General features: G+C 40.5%; 1 protein-coding gene across 4 annotated transcripts in view; it reads right to left on the bottom strand.

Moving 5' to 3' along the window:
• pphln1 (periphilin 1) overlaps positions 1–23,404 on the bottom strand; it is a 155,512-nt gene that overhangs the window by 40,842 nt on the left and 91,266 nt on the right. The window lies entirely within an intron of this gene.

Raw genomic sequence — 23,404 nt, 5'->3', positions numbered from 1 at the left:
AGGGTTGTTTTTCAGACTGGAGGCCTGTGACCAGTGGAGTGCCACAAGGATCGGTGCTGGGTCCTCTACTTTTTGTTATTTACATAAATGATTTGGATGTGAGCATAAGAGGCACAGTTAGTAAGTTTGCAGTTGACACCAAAATTGGAGGTGTAGTGGACAGCGAAGAGGGTTACCTCAGATTACAAATGGATCTTGACCAGATGGGCCAAAGGGCTGAGAAGTAGCAGATGGAGTTTAATTCAGATAAATGCGAGGTGCTGCATTTTGGGAAAGCAAATGTTAGCAGGACTTATACGCATAATGGTAAGGTCCTAGGGAGTGTTGCTGAACAAAGAGACCTTGGAGTGCAGGTTCATAGTCCTTGAAAGTGGAGTCACAGGTAGGTAGGATAGTGAAGGCGGCGTATGGTATGCTTTCCTTTATGGGTCAGAATATTGAGTACAGGGGTTGAGAGGTCATATTGTGGCTGTACAGGACATTGGTTAGGTCACTGTTGAAATATTGCGTGCAATTCTGGTCTCCTTCCTATCAGAAAGATGTTGTGAAACTTGAAAGGGTTCAGAAAAGATTTACAAGGATGTTGCCAGGGTTGGAGGATTTGAGCTATAGGGAGAGGCTGAATAGGCTGCGGCTATCTTTCCTGGAGAGTCGGAGGCTGAGGGGTGACCTTATAGAGGTTTACAAAATTGTGAGTGGCATGGATAGGGTAAATAGGCAAAGTCTTTTCTCTGGGGTCAGGGAGTCCAGAACTAGAGGGCATAGGTTTAGGGTGAGAGGGGAAAGATATAAAAGAGACCTAAGGGGCAGCTTTTTCACGCATAGGGTGGTACATGTATGGAATGAGCTGCCAGAGGAAGTGGTGGAGGCTAATACAATTGAAACATTCAAGAGGCATTTGGATGGGTATATGAATAGGAAGGATTTGGATGGATATGGGCCGGGTGCTGGCAGGTGGGACTAGATTGAGTTGGGATATCTGGTCAGCATGGACGGGTTGGACCAAAGGGTCTGATTCAATGCTGTACATCTCTATGACTTTAAGTGACAACTTTGGAAGTCTACAGAATAATACAGACATCTAGAACAGCACCTGCACTGTTGTGGCTTCCACTCGCCTCACTTCCTAGCCTGAATGCAATCTCAAAATTATTCTCGAAATTATTCTCTGAATTAAAAAAATATTCCACTTTCACATTACAAGTCTCACTGTAAATACTACTAAAACCATTATAATTGGTGAATGAGGTCAATTGGATTTCATATTGTGTACTATATTCAAAACAGGGGTCAAATGGATTTGCTTTTTGGAGGCTGCTCTTGAAAATTTCTTGAGTGCACCCTCTTGAATTTCAAAGGCACCTTCTTTTAAATGTCAAGAGCTTCATTTTCCTTCTCACCAACTCCTGCAGACGTGATACATGGAGTGGCAATATGTTCTATATTTGTTCAAAGTTTGTGAGAAGATTTATAGCTTGGGTGCTCGTTGTTGTGGTTCTGTTCGCCGAGCTGGGAATTTGTGTTGCAGCCATTTCGTCCCCTGTCTAGGTGACATCCTCAGTGCTTGGGAGCCTCCTGTGAAGCGCTTCTGTGTCATCTGCGTGTGGGGCTACTAAGGATAGCTGGTCGTGTCGTTTCGTGGCTAGTTGGTGTTCATGGATACGGATCGTTAGCTGTCTTCCTGTTTGTTCTATGTAGTGTTTTGTGCAGAGCTTGCATAGGACTTTGTACACCAGTGTTTTGTGCAGAGCTTGCATAGGACTTTGTACACCACGTTGGTTTTGCTCATGCTGGGTATCAGGTCCTTTGTCCTGGTGAGTTTTTGTCTGAGAGTGGCTGTTTGTTTGTGTGCTGTTATGAGTCCTAGTGGTTGTAGTAGTCTGGCTGTCAGTTCAACTCTACAATGTATTCGCCAAAAATGGATACCCCCGCAATTTCATCAACAGATGCCTAAGGGAAAGATAGCGGAATGAGGACATGCCACAACCCAAAGGACTAGCCACATTACCATACATCAAGAATATTTCTGAACTGATTGATATTAACTTTGCCCCAATTGACAAAGCATTAGTTAAAGAAGAGGATCCCAGCAAAGATAGTTGTTATCAAACAGAACAGACAAATTACCAGAACAGAAGATAATTTATCATTTCTCTGGAATATCATACCTCATTTACACAAATATTTCAGTCAAGCTAACATAAAGGAATAGTAGACAAGATGTTTAGCTCAGTCAATTCTGAACAAAGAGAACCACTGAAACACCTTATGTAGGAGATGGTGCTAATGAACTATCTACTACAAAATACAATAGATTTTAACCAGGTCATCAAAACCTTTCATTATTTGAGCCACTCAGCTTCCGCCACATGACTGAAACTGCTGGTTCGTTTGAATCACCTCTAATCACACAGTATTTGTCATCTTTCCCTAAACTGCTTGTGACACCAGAAAAGAACACAGAAAGGAGCCCCAGGTTTAACTCTCTGATCTCAATCTCTCTGAAAATTCTTCTGCCTGGAAAGTATCCTGTATTTTCATCTGCGAGAAACCAATTCCCAGTTTAGAGCTGCTAAATATTTTCCTGAAACTTGACAATATTGCAGCTCCTGCTAAAGGGACTTCTATGTAGACCAACTGAAAGGTTCTTCAATGGACATTGACTTTCTGGACTCTCTAACATACATGAACTGTTTTTTTGATTTTAAGTGACTTCCCTCACTTAAAGTGACTAATTTGTGACTTCCCTCAACTTATTCCTTCTTCCTTGAATGTGCATCTTGTGTGTTGTGAATCAATAAATTCTATTTTGTTTTTACCTAAAGGAATTTGGATTTACAAACAGGTTTTAGGGAAATACAGCATTGCCTTCTTTTAAAATGGTAAACGAAAATAAGAGAATAAATTAAAACCCATTTTGGTTCTATGCAGAAAGGGAGAACAGTAAAAATAATTCAGCTCCCCTTCTTCTCCATGACACAGCTCATTAGACTTAAAACTCAATCAAAGAACCATATTGTAGAAACCAGGTCTGTTTGTTACATTTTCAATAGTTCAATGAAGTAATCATCCTTCGAGTTCTGTGGTTATTTGAAATTAAGTTTCTTGGTTTGTAGGAAGATTAAGGGAAATGTGAATTATAAAAACAATAATTTTCAGAAAGCTGCAAAACGTCATAAAAGTGTCTCATCTTTTACTGCAAAAGAACAATATTGATTTTTAAAAAAATATCATCTGGTTAAAGCAATGACCAACTGAACCATGAGGAGATGAAAGATTAAAGATTCAGTTGTCCAGTATGACTTAGTTCACTGATCTCAGTCTTGTTAGACGAAGAACTACTACAATTGAACTTCATGCCCCTGGGATAGGGGAACAAAACAGGCCAAGATGCTCATTGCTGAGCACTACACTGTACCTCCATACCTGAAACATGCTCAAATGGATATGAGCTTAAGACAAGACATGAATAAAGCCATAATAACACTCCGAAATCAGGTAGTCTGACACAGTGAGCATTTATTTTATGTCTTGAATGCAAAAGTTGCTCTGTGCTCCTCAGATGGAGTTGTACAACATGGACATGAAACAAGGGATGGAGAAAACAAAAGTACCCAAAAAGTTGTTTTTTGGAGTTTCTAAAGGAAAGAAACAGTTGAAAGTATAGGGGTTTAGGAAGAAAGTTTTAATGATCAGAATCCAGACTGATAAAGGCTTTCCTGCCCATAGTACAAAGGAGCTTGGAACCTTACAAGTTTGGAATGATCAGGGGAAGGAAAGGATAAAGAGCTGAAGGAGATTGTAAGAACAACGAGGTACAAATTTCTTAATTTAAAGACAATGGTGCTTTAAACAGAAAGTTAAAGGACAAGAGCAAAGAGAGAGTATCGAACAGGGATAAGTGTTCTGGACAGATTGGGGTTTTTGAAGCAGAGGAGGCCAGCAAAGATTGTTAGAATAATTGAGTCTAGCAATGGAGAAGACATGCATTAGTAGCAGGGGAGACTGACCAAGATAAATTTTTTTTTAATACAACTTAACAATAATCTTCAATCCTTTTTTTAACATAAGCACAATTGCCCAACATGCTATATGTACCATCTTTACCCCTTTTTAACTTTAATTAAACTTGAGATAGAGATTTATAAGGCCAAATAAATACCTTACCATGAAAATAAAGTAAATCTTGTAAAATAATATCAAAATAGGCATCTTATAATATTGGCAATGTTCCTGTTATTTTCTTTCTGAAATCAATGTTACACAGTAAATTGAGAAAAATACTCAAAGGCTCTATTTATATTTTATGACCACTGCACCAAGACAGACTTCTTACAAATTGGCTTTTAAAAACTAAATTACTATCAACCTTTTTGAAGACTTTATTTGCATCAGTTTTCACAGTAGAGGATATTAATTGCAATCTAACAATACCAAATCATGGGGCAAAAAAATGGGGGTGGGAGGGGAAATAAATACAATAACTATTGCCAGAAAAAAATACAAAAGGACACTACTGGGACTAAAGACTAAGAGGTCCCCTGGACTTGATCTGTTGTATTTCAGGATGCTAAAGAAAGTACTTACAGAGATAGTGGATGTAAAGGTAGCAATCTTCCAAGATTTTTTTTTAAGATTCTGGAATCGTCCCAGATAATTGGAAAACTGCCGATATAATACCCTTATTCAAAAAGGGAAGGAGAGAAAGAAACACAGGTAACTATAGTCCAGTTAGCCCAATATTGCCATTGGAAGAACGCTAGCATTTATTACAAAGGATGTAATATCACAGTGTATAGAAATGCATAATATAATCAAACAGACTTAGCATAACTTCACGAAGAGGAAATCATATCTGATAAAACTTCGGAAGTGTCTGACCTGGTAACAAGTAGGATAGATAAAAGGGAAAGCAATGGATGTAATACATTTGGATATTCAGAAGATGGTTGATTAAGGTACTACACATAAGACCACTTAATATGAGCCCATGGTATTGGAGGTAGCAATCTTAGCTTGGATAGAGGATTGGTTAATTAATAGAAGGCAGAGTTGGGATAAAGGAGGCATTTTCAAATGGCAACCTACAATTAGTGGAGTGTCACAAGGACCAGAGTTGGGGTCATAATTAACAACTATAGTGACTTGAATGACACCATCACCAAGTTTGCAGACGACAGACAAATGGGTGACAACAACAAAAAAAAATGTCTACAGGGATATAGACAGACACTTGGCAGTTGGAATATAGTGTAGAAAATGGGAGCTTATGCATTTTGGCAAATAGAACAGAGAAACTGTCGCACTGAGAAATTTGCAAGTCCTTGTGCATAAATCAGAAAAAAAGTTAGCAAAGAAGCCCAGAGGATAATAAGACAGACAACTGGAATTTTGGCCATTACTTAAGAGGGGATAGAGTATAAAAAAATGGACGTCTTGCTGAAACTATACAAGATACTAATCAGAGCACATCTGAAGTTTTGTATCCCTGCTCTTAGGAAAGATAACAGACATTGGAGGCAGTCCAAAGAAGGTTCATTAGGTTGATCCTAGATATGGAGGGATTTATTTATGATGAGAGGCTGAGTAGGTTGGGCCTGTGCTCAGTGAAGTTTAGAAGAATAAGGGAAGACTTTACAGAAACATAGGATTCTGAGGGATTTGACAGGGTTTGTACGAAGAGGTTGTTTCCTCTTTTGGGAGGATCTAGTTCCAGAGGGGCATAATCTCAGAAAAGCAAAGGGGTCACCCATTTGAGACAACTATTTTCATGACAGTAGAGGCAGACAGCATTAAACAGATCTTTCAGGCCAACTTGCCTATGCTGACCAGATGTCCCTATCTAACTTAGTCCCATTTGCCAGCATTTGGCCCATACACCTCTAAACCCTTCCTATTCATGTACCCATCCAGATGCCTTTTAGATGTTGCAATTGTATCCAGCTCCATTAATTCCTTTGGCAGCTCATTGCATAAACGCACCAGCCTCTGCATGAAAAAGTTGCCCCAGGTCCTTTTTAAAAACTTTCCCCTCTCACCTTAAACCTATGCCCTCTAGTTTTGGATTCCCCCATCCTAGGAAAACAGACCTTGGCTATTCACCCTATCAATGCCCTAAATGATCCTATAAACCTAAACTCACCCCTTAGCCTCCAAACTCACTAAATCTATGGAATTCTTTATCATGGAGAGCTGTCAAGAGTGGGTTGTCTGGATGATTATCAGATCTCCCATGATCTTTTTGAATGATGGAGCAGGTTTGATGGGTCAAATGGCCTACTTCTGCTCTTATATCTTATGGTGTTGCAAGCTTTTACAACACGGGCGGCCCGGTGGTTAGCACTGCTCCCTCACAATCCAGGCACCCGGGTTCGATTCCAGCCTCTGGCAACTGTCTGGTTGGAGTGTGCACATTCTCCCCATATCTGTGTGGGTTTCTTCTGAGTGCTCAGGTTTCCTCCCACAATCCAAAGATGTGCAGGTTAGGTGAATTGGCGTAGGTAAATTGCCCATAGTGCTCAGGGATGTGTTGGTTAGGTGCATTAGTCAGGGGTAAATATAGGATAATAGGGTAGGGGAATGGGTCTGGGTGGGTTACTCTTTGAAGGGTCAAATGGCCTGTCCCTACACTATTGGGATTCTACGATTCTATCCTATGATCCATGTTAAAATAAAAGCATGCAAGATAGCCTTCCAAAAACGATTTATATCCCAACCACAAGGGCCGGTTTAAAGAAAAAAGTGAACTTTAGGACAACAGGGACACTTTTGCAAGCAACACTTTGGAACAGCCTGCAGGGAATATTCTTTCTGCCTTTAGGGACTGAAATCTCTCATTTTATTCATTGTTCGAAACAGCATTCAGGAAGCAACACTAAAAATAAAATGTAAATATCCTACTTCAACTACTTACAGTCAGCATTAATTAAGTATGATTATTAAGTTAACAAGAACAAAAAAGATTCAACCAGAGCAATAAGTCTATGAAATCTCAATAGGACATAGCAGTTGCAGTGCTTTGTTGTACAGTTTTTCCTTCCCCAATACTGAAGAACCTCGATTATTGGGGAGTATTTTGCTCAGATAATCGAACGTTTGGATAACACAGTTTAGCCAAGCACTGGTACCTTGCGATCTTAACTGGATAATCTGAAATTCAGATAACCGATGTTTAAATAATCGAGGTTCCTCTGTATACAACTCAACATTAGTAGGGTACCTTTTTATAACGAGGAGAAAGTGAGGTCTGCAGACGCTGGAGATCAAAGCTGAAACTTTATTGCTGGAACAGCACAGCAGGTCAGGCAGCATCTAGGGAACAGAAGATTCGACGTTTCGGGCACATGCCCTTCTTCATTCCTGAAGAAGGGCATGTGCCCGAAATGTCGAATCTTCTGTTCCCTAGATGCTGCCTGACCTGCTGTGCTGTTCCAGCAATAAAGTTTCAGCTTACCTTTTTATAACCTTAAGTACCAGAAGGCAAATAGCCTCTTGCAGGTAAAATTTAGCTACAAGACTCGAACTCACGACCAGTCATCTGTAAGACTAGTGTGCTAACTATGGAGCCTGAAATCAGTGATATTTATCCTGATGCCAATACAAACACCAGCTATATATTCTAGATTTTTATGAACTGTATTTCAATCCTACTGTCTGCTATGTAATTGAGCCCAGGCCACCAGAGAATTAGCTGGTTCCTTGGCATCACTAGTGCAATGACATTACCACTACCTAATCAATGCCCCACTAAAATAAAACTGGAATTAAACTTTTTTTTTGGGCGGCATGGTGACTCAGTGATTAACATTGCCACCTCAGTGCCAGGGTCCTGGGTTTGATTTCATCCTAGGGCAACTGTCATGGTGGACTTTGCACATTCTTTCAGTGTCTGCATGGGATTCCGTCGGGTACTCTGGTTTCCTCCCTCAGTCCAAAACAAAATGTGGATATTAGGTGGATTTGTCAAGCTACATTGTCCATAGTGTCCAGGGATGTTCAGGCTAGGTGGTTTAGCCACAGGATATGTTGGATTACAGGGACAAAATAGGACAGGGAGGGGTGCGGGTGGATCTGGATGGGGTACTCTTGAGGGTCGCTGTGGATTCGATGTGCCAAATGGCCTGCTCCCACACGTCGGGAGTCTATGAAGATCAAAGTTATGAAATAAAAATCAGTAAGAAACAAAATGTATGGGCCAACAGCCTAAATGTCTGCACATAATATCTGTAGCTCAATGATTATTAAATATCTTGGGGCAGAGCATTCAAAAACAAGAAAGAATCATACAAGTGTTTATTTTTTGTGTGACATGAAAGGACTAGTGAACATGTACACTACATAAATATACACACTATGCGAAAAAAGAATAACGTTTCAGACATACAGCATCTATACTGTATTTAGTGCAAAGATACTGTAGCATATTGATATTCTAGATGCAGATATTATAATCATGGACTGGTACATTAAAAGGAAAATGCCAATGAAATTAATTAAAACACAGTTACAATGCATCAAAAACAAACTTGTATAACTTGAATAGCATGATGGAGATTTATTACATTGTAAGCATTAAGAGGATCAGTTTTATTTGCCACAAACTATGAGATTATATATAAAAGACTCACGTGTTCAGAATTTATAACAGAACTTGAAAAGTAGAAGTTTAAGAAACAATATTGGAGGCCTCCAGCACAACAGTGACAGCTGAATTCAGAGAAGGGATACTGTTCCACAGTTTGAATCTTAATGCCGAATGACAGATTTTACTGTATCATACTTTAATTAAAATGTTTTCAATGTGCATACCATATTGACTTGAAACTTAAATGAACTATTTCTGTACCAATTCCTCAAACTAATTCACAACATTTGTCACAATCTTCCCTGCCAAAGACTCCCCACCTCACCATACATGCAGCTTTAAATAAAATAGTTTTAAAAGTTTGTGCAACTTTGCCTGTTAGAGATTGCATGCCAAATTATACATAACAGAAACAAAGGTGTGACTGGGTTAAACTCTGTTTTGTATTCAAGAGTTTTGTGTATTATGGTCTTAACTAAAAAAAACTACTCATTAATTCCCTCCTGGTTAAAAGAAAAGCACAAATATTAAATGTACCAATAGCTTGCTCTTTTGAAAACTTGGAGCATTACATAAAAAATAAGGAGAACTCTGCAGTTTTGATGCCTTCCAAGAGCTCATGGGAAGCAGAGCTTTAGGTGTCGTCAGTGTCTGTGGCAGAGGCAATAGATCTGCCAATCTTCCTGCTCTAGATTGCTACCCAGTGGCATAGGAAGCAAAATGCAGCTACATGTACATCAAGTTTTGTCAGTATTGAGATGGGCTATGATACTTTCCAAGGTCTAATTATTTGTTTACGTTTACTGTCCAAGCTTATCTATACATATATACCGTGGTATAATTGATAAGTGCGTTATACCACCATGGGACGACATGGTGGCTCAGTGGTTAGCACTGCTGCCTCAAATCACCAGGGACCAAGGTTCAATTCCAGCCTTGGGCAACTGTCCATGTGGAAAAGGCAAATTCTTCCTGTGTCTGCGTGGGTTTCCTCTGGGTGCTCCAGTTTCCTCCCACAGTCCAAAGATGTGCAGGTTAGGTGAATTGGCTATATTAAATTGCCCATAGTGTCTGGGGATGTGTTGGCTAGGTGCATTAGTCAGGGTAAATATAGGGAAGGGGGATGGGTCGCGGTGGGTTACTCTTTAGAGGGTCGATATGGACTTGTTGGGCCAAAGGGCCTGTTTCCACACTGTAGGGATTTTATACAGATGGACATTTATGCATTGTACAAGAAGGATATCAACATTTACGTCTGATTCATTTGTTGTGGGATTGTTTAGCCCTATTTATTGTATAATAAATTGTTCTTTCTGTGATCTCTTGGCAATGTTACTACATGACTCATCTATTATGTTCACAGTGTATACTAGATGAATGGGCATGAAAGAGGCATGAGTTGGCATTGAGTTTATGACAGGCCTAGGGGTCTGGCTGGAGGGACATGAGTTTGTTCAGACTGTATTGAGATGATATGGGAGTTGGTGAGGATGAAAGATGAGAATGCATGAGGGGAAATGCAAGAGCAGCTCAGTCGAGAGACCAAATTTTCAAAAATCGAAAATAGGACATAATGAAAGGCCTGAACATGTCGGGCAGCATAATAATGCACACGGTGGGATACCAAAAACAGGAATCTGCTGAAAGGACAGTTGAAGGTAAAAAGTCATAGAACATTACAGCACAGTACAGGCCCTTTGGCATTGATGTTACGTCGACCTGTGAAATCAATCTGAAGCCCATCAAACCTACACTATTCCATTCTCGTCCATATGCCTATCCAATGACCATTTAAATGCCATTAATGTTGGGGAGTCTACTACTGTTGCAGGCAGTGAGTAAAGAAACTACCTCTGACATCTGTCCTATATCTATCACCCTCAATTTAAAGCTACGTCTCCTCTTGCTAGCCATCGGCATCCAAGGAAAAAGACTCTCACTGTCCACCCTATGTAACCCTCATCTTGTATGTCTCAATTAAGTCGCCTCTCAACCTTCTAACAAAAACAGCCTCGAGTCCCTCAGCCTTTTCTCCACAACAGGCAACATCCGAGTAAATCTCCTCTGAACCCTTTCCAAAGCTTCCACATCCTTCCTATAATGCAGTGACTAGAATTGTATGCAATGCTCAAAGTGTGGCTGCACCAGAGTTTTGTACAGCTGCAGAATGACCTTATGATTCCAAAACTCAATATCTCTACCAATAAAAGCTAACACACTGTATGCCGCCTTAACAACCCTATCAACCTGAGTGGCAACTTTTAAGGATCGATGTAACTGGACACTGATCTCCTGCTCATCTACACTACCAAGTATTTTACTATTCGCCCAGTACTCTGCATTCCTGTTGCTCCTTCCAAAGTGAATCTTCTCATGCTTTTCTGTATTAAACTCCATTTGCCACCTCTCAGCCCAGCTCTGCAGCTTATCTATGTCCCTCTGTAACCGACATCTAGGTTGTAGGTTACTCTCCACAACTCTACCGATCGTAGTGTCATCTGCAAATTTACTTACCCATCCTTTTATGCCCTCATCCAGGTCATTTATAAAAATGACAAACAACAGTGGACCGAAAACAGATCCTTGCAGGACACCACTAGTAAGTGAACTCCAGGTGGTGACCCTCTATCATCTTTCAGCTCGCCAATTTCTGGTCCAAGCTGCTAAATCACCCTCAATGCCATGCCTCTGTATCTCGTGCAATAGCCTAAAGTGGGGAATCTTATCAAACGCCTTACTCAAATCCATATACACCACATCAACTTTACCCTCATCCACCTGTTTGGTCACCTTCTCAAAGAACTCAGTAAGGTTTGTGAGGCATGACCTCCCCTTCACAAAACAGTGTTGACTATCCCTAATCAATTTATTCATCTCTGGTGGATTATTAATCCTCTCTCTTATAATCCTTTCCAACACTTTTCCCACAACCAAAAATAAGGCCCAGGGGTCTATAATTTCGAGGGTTGCCTCTACTCCCCTTCTTGAACAAGGGAACAACATTTGCTGTCCTCCAGTCTTCTGGCACTACTCCAGTAGACAATGATGACAAAGATCAAAGCCAAAGGTTCAGCAATCTTCTCCCTGGCTTCCCAGAGAATCCGAGGATAAATCCCATCTGGCCCAGGGGACTTATCTATTTTAACACTTTTCAGAATAGCTATCACCTCCGCCTTTGGAACCTCAATCCCATTTAGTCTAGCATCCTGTATCGCCGTATTCTCCTCGACCACATTGTCTTTTTTCTGTGTGAATACTGACGAAAAGTATTCATTTTGCGCTTCCCCTCTGACTCCACGCACAGCTTCCCACTACTATCCTTGATTGGCCCTAATCTTACTTTAGTCATTCTTATATTCCTGATATACCTACAGAAAGCCTTAAGATTTTTTCTTGATCCTATCTGCCAATGACTTTTCATGACCCCTCCTGGCTCTTCTTAGCTCTTTCTTTAGGTCTTTCCTGGCTAACCCGTAACTCAAAATTCCTTAATTGAGCCATCACATCTCATTCTAACATAAGCCTCCTTCTTCCTCTTGACAAGAGATTCAACTTCCTTATAAACCACATATCCTGCAGTAGCTGATCTTTGAATAAGCTCCACATTTCAATTGTGCCCATCCCCCGCAATTTCCTTCCCCATCCTATGCATCCTAAATCTTGCCTAATCGCATTGTAATTGCCTTTCCCCGGCTATTACTCTTGCCATGTGGTATATACCTATCCCTTTCCATCACTAAAGTAAACATAACCTAGTTTTGAATGCTAACTCCAAAGTGCTCATCTATCTCCAAACCTAACACTTGGCTGGGTTCATTATAGAGTCATAGAGATGTACAGCATGGAAACAGATCCTTCGGTCCAACTCGTCCATGCTGACTAGATATCCCAACTCAATCTAGTCCCACCTGCCAGCACCTGGTCCATATTCCTCCAAACCCTTCCTATTCATATACCCATCCAAATGCTTCTTAAATGTTGCAATTGTACCAACCTCCACCACATCCTCTGGCAGCTCATTCCATACACTTACCACCCTCTGCGTGAAAAAGTTGTCCCTTAGGTCTCTTTTATATCTTTCCCTTCTCACCCTAAACCTATGCCCTCTAGTTCTGGACTCCCCAACCCCAGGGAAAAGACTTTGCCTATTTATCCTATCCATGCCCCTCAATTTTGTAAACCTCTATAAGGTCACCCCTCAGCCGCCAACACTCCAGGGAAAACAGCCCCAGCCTGTTCAGCCTCTCCCTGTAGCGCAGATCCTCCAACCCTGGCAACATCCTTGTAAATCTTTTCTGAACCCTTTCAAGTTTCACAACATCTTTCCGATAGGAAGGAGACCAGAAATGCACGCAATATTCCAACAGCGGCCTAACCAATGTCCTGTACAGCCGCAACATGACCTCCCAACTCCTGTACTCAATACTCTGACCAATAAAGGAAAGCATACCAAACGCCTTCTTCACTATCCTATCTACTTGCGACTCTACTTTCAAGGAGCTATGAACCTGCACACCAAGGCTAATGCGGCCTCGCCCCTTGTTAGCCTGTCTGCATACTGTGTCAGGATATCCTCCTGCTCACACGGGACAAAAACTGACCCATCTAAAGTACTTGAACTATAGTATTCCCAGTCAATATTTGGAAAGTCCCCGATAACAGCTACCCTGTCACTCTTGCTCCAATGAAGGATCATCTTTGCTATCCTATCCTCTACATCTCTGGAACTATTTGGAGGCTATAGAAAACTCCCAACAGGGTAATCTCTCCTCTCCTGTTTCTAATCTGAGCCCATATTACCTCAATAGACAAGTCTTCAAAAACATCCTTTCTGAACCGTAATACTGTCCTTGACTAACAGTGCACACCACCCCTTCTTTTACCATTTTCTCTGTTCTTACTGAAACATCTAAATCCCAGAACATACAATAACTCTTCCTATCCCTGCTCTAGGAGAAAGTGAGGACTGCAGATGCTAGAGATCAGAGCTGAAAATGTGTTGCTGGAAAAGCGCAACAGGTCAGGCAGCATCCAAGTAGCAGGAGAATCGACATTTCGGGCATGAGCCCTTCTACAGGAATCCCTGCTCTACCCATGTCTCTGAAATGGCCACAGCATCAAAATCCCAGGTACCAACCCATGCTGCAAGTTCACCCACCTTATTCTGGATGCTCCTGGCATTGACGTAAACACTTCAAACCAAATTGTTGTTTGCTGGTTCCTTCCTGCAACCTTGCAACCTTCGTTCTGACCTCACTACTCTCAACCTCCTGTATACTTGAACTACAATTTCAGTTCCATCCCTCGCTGAATTAGTTTAAACCCACCTGAAGTGCATTAGCAATCCCAACCCCCCCCTACCCCCAGGATATTGGTGGTATTCTCTGGTTCAGGTGAAGACCGTCCTGTTTGTTGAGGTCCTACCTACTCTAGAAAGATCCCCAATTATCCAAGAATCCAAACCCCTCCTTCCTGCACCATCCCTGTAGCCACGTGTTCAACTCCTCTCTCTCCACCTATTCCTCTCCTCACTAACAAGTGGCACAGGCAACAAACCAGATATGGCAATTCTGATTTAGCTCCAAGCTTCCACCCTAGCTCTCTGAATTTCTGCCTTAAGTCCTTATCTCTCTTCCTACCTATGTCGGTAGTGCCTATGTGGACCACAACTTGGGGCTGCTCCCCCTCCCCCGCTAGGATTCCGAAAACACAATCAGAGACGTCACGAACCCTGGCAACACACCAACTGTGAGTCTCTCCCATTCCCAAAGAACCTCCTATCTGTCCCCCTAACAATGGAGTCCCCAGTGACTAATGCTCTGCTCCTCTTTCCTTCTGAGCAACAGGGACAGACTCTGTGCCAGAGACCTGTGCCCCATTGCTTACCCCAGTAAGTCGTCGTCCACACACCCCCCCGCCCGCCCTCAATTCCGCTTCAGTATCCTAAACGGTATACTTGTTACTGAAGAGAACAGCCATAGGGGATCCCTGCACTGCTTGCTGTTTCCCTTTCTGTCCCCTAATGGTAATCCATCTACCTTCTTCTTTCACCTGAGGTGTGACTACCTCCCTGTAACTCCTCTGAATAACCCCCTCCGCCTCCTGAATGATCCGAAGCTCATCCAGTTCCAGTTCCCTAACGTGGTTTTCCAAGAGCTGGAGTTGGGTGCATTTCCCACAGATACGCAGTCAACAGGGATACTAGTGGTAATCCTTACCTCCTAGAGTCTTTAGGAGGAACATTCAACTGCCCTGACCTCCATTCCCACTATTGTAAATTCCCAACAAGACTACTGAAAACTAAAAAAAAAGAACCTAGTCACCTTACCCATCCGGTGCACAGAACCTTTTTGTTTGGTTAGAGGAGGAGGACAGGTGGGATATGCTAGCCGAGTAGTGTTACGGGTAAAACAACCGCCCAAGTATAAAGCCTCACTTATCCAGCAGTCCTGTGTCTTCTCCTGCTCTGAGTGCACTCCGCCTATATACGAGGTAGGTTTTAATATATTTTAAATTTATCTTCCCGTCGTGCCTCTGGTCTTTGCTGTAGGTGCTCTCACTCCAACTGCCGCTGAGAAAATGAATTTAATATCTCCTGGATCATGTTCGACTAAGATATCTGAATATTGATAGCAGCAGTTACAAATCAGACTTCCGTTTCAATTCCATTTCTGCTTCATTTGCTTTACAAAAAGAATTTTTTCCAGCTTTAGCTTCTACATCCTTAACTCCAATCACTTATTATTGGTGGTCAGGCCTTTAGTTGCCTAAGCTGATAATTTCTTGTTCAGCTAGCTGTGTAATTTTCACAAATTATATTAACCCATGAGAACTCAGGTAGCTCTAGTGCTGCTTGAACTCATTCTTTTTGCAATGTAATGCATCTTAAATCTTTAAAATTTCCTATTAAACTATGCTCTGTTACTTTACAGATTTAAAATGCATATTTTGAATACTTGCAGAGTATTAGGAGTAAAGTCCAGCTAAGCAGGTATACTTTTCTCGATAATGGTTTTATTTAACCAAGATTGAAGTGTTGAAGTGCATATACGTTTAATGTTGTTTTGAAGCAGGATACATTGCTGAGACGATTTAGATTCCACTGCTGACATAATTAAAAGTACTGCCTGAACCATAAGAATACAAACGATAGAACATTGGTACTAATCCCAGCTGGTGACTTTTTAGTACATCAATTTACTGGCTTAATGTAAAGTAAAAATACTGGCACACTTTGTTAGAAAGCATCTGTTTACATCCATAAGGCATCTATTTACTGAGGAAGTTGGTTTGTTGAAACATGTTAATTATACCAAGTCTGCCTGGAATACAAAGGATACTTGATTTATATGGGTGATTTTGATAGAAGTCCTGACCTTTCTATTCAGTTCGAACAGCATGATATAAGAACCTGCAGATGTCCACAGGAAGATCAAAGTCTTAACTGTTAACTGCCTTAAAAAAGACAATGGTGATGAGATTGTATGGTATTAGCAAAAGAGTTCATGAACTTTAAAGACTATATATGTTAATTTACCTTTTTAAAGCGACTATTTACCTAGGCCAGCATATAAAGTTAGAAATTTAAAGCTCTCCAGGTAGACATTACAAAAGAATATATATTGTGTATTATTAGTGCTGTTTCTAAGACAAGACCAATTGATAATCTGTGATATGGTCAATATATCCAAAGAATCGGTGTCTGACATTTTGATACCCAACACAGGCAACCTGGATTTTGAAAAAAATAAGTGGTTGGAATGATGATATTTGCTTTTGATTATTTTATGTTACTAAATGAAGAGTTTGAATGTTTTCCATTTCAATGTGATTAGTGTATCGACAGCACAGAGCCATGTTGAATATTTACTTATTGTGTGGTAGCTAAATTTGGAAGGAAGACAATTTTTTGTACTGCTTTTTTAAAATCTAGTATTGTGAGACCATCCTAATCTATGCATATAATAAATTGCTCTAAAAATAGTCACTGTTGTTATATGGATGAGATTCTGTGATTAAACTAGCATATAAAAATCACCTTTCACAAAACAAAGATGTCTTAACATGTTTTACAACCAACGAAATACTTTTGAAGTATTGTCACATTTGTCATTTAGGAAATACGTAGCCATTTTGTATGTGGCAAGCCCCCACAAACAGTAATGTTGATCAGAAAATTGTTTTATTAATAATGCTAATTTTTTTAAGGATGTCTTTTCTGATGTGTAGTGACCTCAAATTGTCTCCATTGCTCTAGCTGATTTCTTTGCTTTAATACCTATTTCATTCTTTATTACCAAAGTAATCCCTGTAAAGAATTTTTTGCATTTATTTTTCATCCATTTATGGGGTGTGAACAATGCTGCATTTATTACATGTTCTTCATTGCCCATGAAAAGGTACTGCTGGGGTGCTGCTTGAACTGCGATAGTCCGTGCAGTGTAAGTGTTCTAAGGAAGAGTCATCCAGGATTTTGCCAACACAAAAAAAGGACATCAGTTCAGTTCCAAGTCAGGAAGGCACGTGGCTTGGAGGAGAACTTGCGTGATGGTTGTTCAGCTGCACATCTTCTTACAGGTAGCAACTGTGTTTCAAAGGAGCTTTGGTGAGTTCCTGCATTGTGTCTTCTGCTGCCATTGTGCATGCAAGATAAAGGAAACAAATGTTGAAGATGGTGGATGAGGTGGCAGTCAAATGGGCTGCTTTGTCCTGGATGTTTTAAAGTTTCTTGGGTAGTTATTGGAGCTGCATGCACCTCAACTGGAGAGCATTCTGTCACACTCCTGGCTTGTGCCTTGGAGATGGTGGAGGTCTTTGGGAAGACAGGAGGTGAGTTGTCAAAGAATTCCCAGCTTAGACCTGCTGTTGGAATCACACTAATTATCCGGTCCAGTTCAGTTTCTGAATAATGGTAACCCCCAGAATGTTGATCATGGGGCTTTCAACAATGTAAATACTTTGAATAACAAGAGGCGATGGTTAGATTCACCCTTGTTTCAAATGGCCATTGTCCTACAGTTGTATGACCTGAATGTTATTCGCGAGTTATATAGCTTGAAAATAGGTCCTTCAATCCAACGTGTCCATGCAGTCCAGGTATTCTAAACTGATCAAGTCCCATCTACCAGCATTTGGCTCATATCCCTTTAAACCCTTCCTGTTCATATACCCACCTAGATGCCTTTTAAATGCTGTAATTATAGCAGCCTCCTCCACTTCCTCTGACAGCTCATTCCATACACGCACCACCCTCTGAAAAAGTTACCTCTCAGGTCCCTTTTAAATCTTTCCTCTCTCACCTTAAACCTATTCCCTGTAATTTGGGACTCCTACCCTGGATAAAGACCTGGTTATTCATCCTGTGTCCCTCTTGATTTTATAAACCTCTATAAGGTCACCCCTAAGTCCCAGCCAATTTGGCGTCACCCTATCACTGAAAACCTCCATTCCTGGCAACATCCTTATAAATTTGTTTTGAACCCTTTCAAGCTTAACAACATCTTTCCTATAGTAAGGAGATCAGAATCGAATTCAGTACTCTAAAAGTGGCCTAACCATCATCCTGTACAGCTGAAACAAAACATCCCAACTCCTACACTGAAAACACTGACCAATGGAGGTAATTTTCTTCACTGTCAACAACACCAGCAATCTTACTAACCATTTCTCCGATGTTCACATCCAAATCGTTTACATAAATGATGAAAAGCAATGGACCAACACTGATCCTTGCGACACACCACTTGTCTCCAGTGTGAAAAAGAATCCTCTATCACCACCCTCTGTCTCCTACTTCAAGCCAATTTTATTTCCAATTGGTTGGCTCCACCTGGATGCCATTGTTCTAACCTTGCTAACCAGTCTATCACACGGAACCTTGTTCATTGCCTTGCACGTCGGCGACATCTACCACTCTGCCTTCATCAATCTTTTATCAGCCCAAACCTGTATGTTGTCCAAGTTTTGCTGCCTATGGGCATGGACTGCTTCAGTATCTAAGGAACCGTGAATCATGTTGAACAACGTGTCGTCATTGTGAAAATTCACAATTGTGACCCTGATTGAGGGAAGTAAGTGATGAAGCGATGATGTTCAGCAAGGACAACTCCTCAGATGCTTTTAGACTGAAATGATCAATCTCCTACAACCATAAATATGTTATTGTGTGCTAGGTGTGACTCGAACCAGTACGGAGTTTGCTACTGCATCCCATGGTCTCCAGCTTTGCTCGAATCTCTTAATGGTATACTTAAATGCTACCTTTGTATGATGTGCCGTCACCCTCAGGCACTGCTGGTTTAAGAATATGCCTCTCCTGTTCCTGACTCCATCCAAAATTAATTTCAACAAGCATTCATTAACTCTAGTACTGCTGCTGTTGGATTTCTATCATCCACCTTGAATGCCTTCAATTTGTGCTGTGCACTGTTCATTTAACTGTGATGCGACTGTGACCTGCATCACACTTTCACCAAGTCCTGAGATTCCAAGTTCAGTTCCTGGTCAATCTTCTCAATTTATTCAATGGATGACTTGGGGATGCTATAAGAACCCTTGAAGTACTTGAGAAGAGAAAATTCAATTCCTTCTCCAGATTATTGTCCACCGACTTTGCATGTTTGTGTGCGTATATTTAAGGACAGCCAGCTAAGAACAGGATTGGGTTTGAATGAATGCTTTTCTTGTTAATGTTCTGAACAATATTCAATGGTTAGGCTGTTGTATTAGACAGTAGATGCATAACTCAAAAGCAATCAGATTATATGTCTATGGAGCATCTAAGGATATTTTTCTACATTACAAGGACTTTATAAATTTAAGTTGATGATATTTAAGCTGAAGTAAGATTTCTTTATCCTCTTTAAATGAACAATATTTGCAAATAAGAACATTTTGTCCTTTTTCGTATTTTGCAATGATTGTAATGATCCATTAGATGCTTTGGCAGCAATTCAAATATACATTTGCTGGGTTTGTTAATAACAACATCATTTGGGAATTTTTTAAGCCATGTTTTAGTAATTCTAATAAGTTTGCATTTTGATTATTGCTGGTTGCATGAGAGCTTTGTGTCAGGAACCAGCAGCGCAAACACCACCTACAATGAGTACAAATGTAGTTTTAAATGACTTCCCACCATATCTAACTCTTAAATCAGTTACATCTTGATTTCACAAATTCCTTTTAAAGTATTCATAAGTTAGGATGGTAAATGCTTCAAACAATTTTTTTTAATCTTTAAAATTATGTGAACTAGTGTCTTAAAGTATAATTTTGTTTGTTTCTGTTTTGAAGTTTGTATGTTGCATTTTGCAGTAAGGAAACAGTGCTGAAGACTTTAACCACTGGATTGTCTTTCATTTTGCGTTTTAATTTTTTTCATCAATGTACAGAACATGCACAGAAGAAAATAAAGCTAAGACTGCACAGTTACTCAATTGTGTAGGAATTTTTGTGTATGCGCTATTTGTCTGTAACAAAAGCGTTAAATGGTATAATTGATAAATGTGTAGATATCTCAGGCTATCAGCACCTTGTGTTATTGTTGTTTTGTGATGGAGAAGTTTTCAAAAAATAAACTAGCTATTAAGGCTGGCCTTTGAAAAGGTTTTAATGTTATTCCCATTGTTAGGGTCATTGTTGAATTCAAGTAAACATGTAGATCCACCGGAAGATACTCATTTGAGTATCTGTTTACAGGCTTTCTTTGCCAGTTATCATGACGTATCCAATAATAATCATGTTGCTTTTTTTTACTTTATTGAGATCCAAAGGCGGTTTCTTTGGAAAATAGCAAAGGGAAAATAGCAATTTCCTTCTCCCAACCCAAAGGACTAGCCATGTTACCATACATCAAGAACATCTCTGAACTGACAGCCAGACTACTGCGACCACGAGGGCTTATAACAGCACACAAACCAATAGCCACTCTCAGACAACAACTCACCAGGACAAAGGACCCGATACCCAGCATGAGCAAAACTAACGTAGTGTACAAAATCCCATGCAACAATTGCACAAAAACACTACATAGGACAAACAGAAAGACAGCTAACGATCTGCATCCATGAACACCAACTAGCCACAAAACTTAGTAGCCACACACGCAGATGACAAGCAACATGAGTTCGACTGGGACAACACTACTATTTTTGGACAAGCCAAATAGAGAACAGCCAAGGAATTCCAAGAGGCATGGCACTCATCCACAGATTCAATCAATAAGCACATCGACCTGGACCCAATACTGGCCACTGCAGCGGACAGCTGGAACTGACAACCGGAAGCGGCAGAGCCAAACCACAATAAATACCGGAGGAAACATCACAGAAGCGCTTCACAGGAGGCTCCCAAGCACTGAGGATGTCACCTAGACAGGGGACGAAACGTCTGCAACACAAATTCCCAGCTCGGCGAACAGAACCACAACAACGAGCACCCGAGCTACAAATCTTCTCATAAACTTTGAATTTCCTTCTCCAACAATGTTGCTATCAATGCAATTGACCTAACCTGCACATAGTTGGACTGTGGGAGGAAGCCGGAGCACCTGGAGGAAACCCAAGCAGACTCGGGGAGAATGTGCAAACTCCGCACAGACAGTTGCCAGAGGCTGGAATCGAACCCAAGTCCTTGGCATTGTGAGGCAGCAGTGCTAACCACTGAGCCACCATGCCACCCTTGTTCATTGTTTGACTTTCTACCACCATTCCTAACTGGATGTAATGGAACTACAGAATTTACTTTAGGCACACAATTTCATTTGGCGTTATGTTCAGTATGGACTGATTAGACCGATGGGTCAGTTTGCATGTTGTATGACTCTATGAGGAGCGGTTGAGACTTACATTACTGATATTTTAGTAGTTTGCCTGAATGATACTTTTATAGGGTTGTAGAAACAGCAGTCTTTTCTCCGCAGAGGAAAATTTATGGGTGGATGCTTTTTCATAATTTCTGACCAATTCTAGACATGCCACTCTGAAGATAAATTTAATTGGTTTTAAACACACTGTCTATTGGATGAATAGGCATAACAGGACTATGAACTGGCCTGGGGACAATGAGAGGACACTTCATTAGGGAGGGCGTAGGGCTGAGCGTGATGTGGGCAGGCACAAGTTGGAATGGAAAAAGCATTACAGTAATGGAAGTGGCATAGGAGAAATTGCGAACCTCTTTTGAACTTATTGTTTTAAAAAAAAAAGGTTCCAGTACCGACACCATGGTTCACCACTCCTTGAGAAGCTGGCTTGACACAACAGAAAGAATGGAGAACTGGTAGATGTCAACTCCTGCAATGCAGCTAGCCAGCTCAGGATTGCTGGAAGTGGGCTCACCACATATGCCTTATAGCATACTAATTAATTTAAAACAACTAAGAATAACTAAGTTACTGCACAGAGCATCATGCTTGAAATAACGAGAAATAGTTCTTTTTACTGTTAATCTTTTTTTTAAAACTGTTAACAGCAAGTAATAACTTCAATGGTTTTCTCATTTAGCATCCATCATTTCATTAAATCAGTAGATGAAATCTGCTTTTGTAGAAAATTTCAATTTAGTCTATGCTTTCCATGGAAACAAAATTAAGTTGACATACAAAGAATAGTGATATATAATTAGCATCACTAAAAGCTCGATCAATAACACACCAAAATGGAACCACAGCATGACTCTTAAACATTCTACTTCAAACCAGAAAACTGTAATTGAGAACCACTCAATTGTCTCTCTACATTTGTAGAAAGAAAAGTTCAGCAGTTAAGTGAAGCAATTTTAAAACATTTTATCTATTTCTGATGCTGATGCCATTTATTGAAAATTGTTCTGTCCAAAGAAGAATCAGTGGAGCTGTATACCAGAGAACAAATTGGCACTGGCAACTGCGGACAAATGGAACATGTGAAAGGATTACTTAAATCCTTCAATTCAGACTTAGACAACAGTCGCTGAACTACAGGTTCGAGAGAGCTCAAGGGTGTACTCTTGCGATGACTTTTCAGCATCCCAAGAAGGAGAGGAGCCCTTAAATACCAACACCAGGTGATGTGCTGATTTCAAAGCATCAAGCCTGGTTCTGGTAACCATGAGCAGCATAGAAACTGGTGGATAGGTCGGGAATGCCACTGTTCCTCCAATTCAAACTAATTAAGATGGTTCAAAAATTAATTTGAAGTTTTGTTTGAAGGGGTGGGTGGAACATTTAAGGGGGTGGACAGATTTTGGACATGAGAGTTTGCCCTGCCCCAAATGTGCCTTTTCTGGCTTCCCTATGACACATGCCTTTTCTTTGGTGAAGTGAGGGGCTTTGGTGCAGTTAACAAATCACTCCCTTTAAAGCAGCAACCTCAGCGATAGCTACTGACAGGTTTCTAAATGAGTATCCACACTTCAGCCAACCCACTTTCACTTCTTGCTCAAATGGGTCCTAATGGACATGAAATGTATCTATCAAGACAACAAAAAAAAGAAGTCATCCTGATGAAACCCTAAACTTCAGTCAGTTTTCCTAAAAGATGGGTTTCTGACCCAAAAACAGAGTTCCTCCTATTTCCACCTTCACGGTGAAAATTCAGCTCTTGTTTTTCAGTGAAAGGCAAAAGCTTTCCTGTATGGGAGGGGAAAAAAGGTAAAATTGAAATTACCCAAGGAAAGGCAGTAAGAAATATTTGAAGAAGATGTTAGCAGATTCTACATTAGGATTTTTGAGAAATCCTGTCTATCTGAATAATGGAATTGGTTTACAGAAACAGAATGTAATACAGTGAAAGAAATGAGTGCTGCAGGGCAGAGATGAGAATTTAGAAATTCAGTACT

This window comes from Chiloscyllium plagiosum, chromosome 19 (genome assembly GCF_004010195.1).
Source record: "Chiloscyllium plagiosum isolate BGI_BamShark_2017 chromosome 19, ASM401019v2, whole genome shotgun sequence".
In the NCBI taxonomy this organism is placed as follows: domain Eukaryota; kingdom Metazoa; phylum Chordata; class Chondrichthyes; order Orectolobiformes; family Hemiscylliidae; genus Chiloscyllium; species Chiloscyllium plagiosum.
Note: the sequence above shows the minus strand (reverse complement) of the source record. Positions and strands in the feature narration are given on the sequence as shown.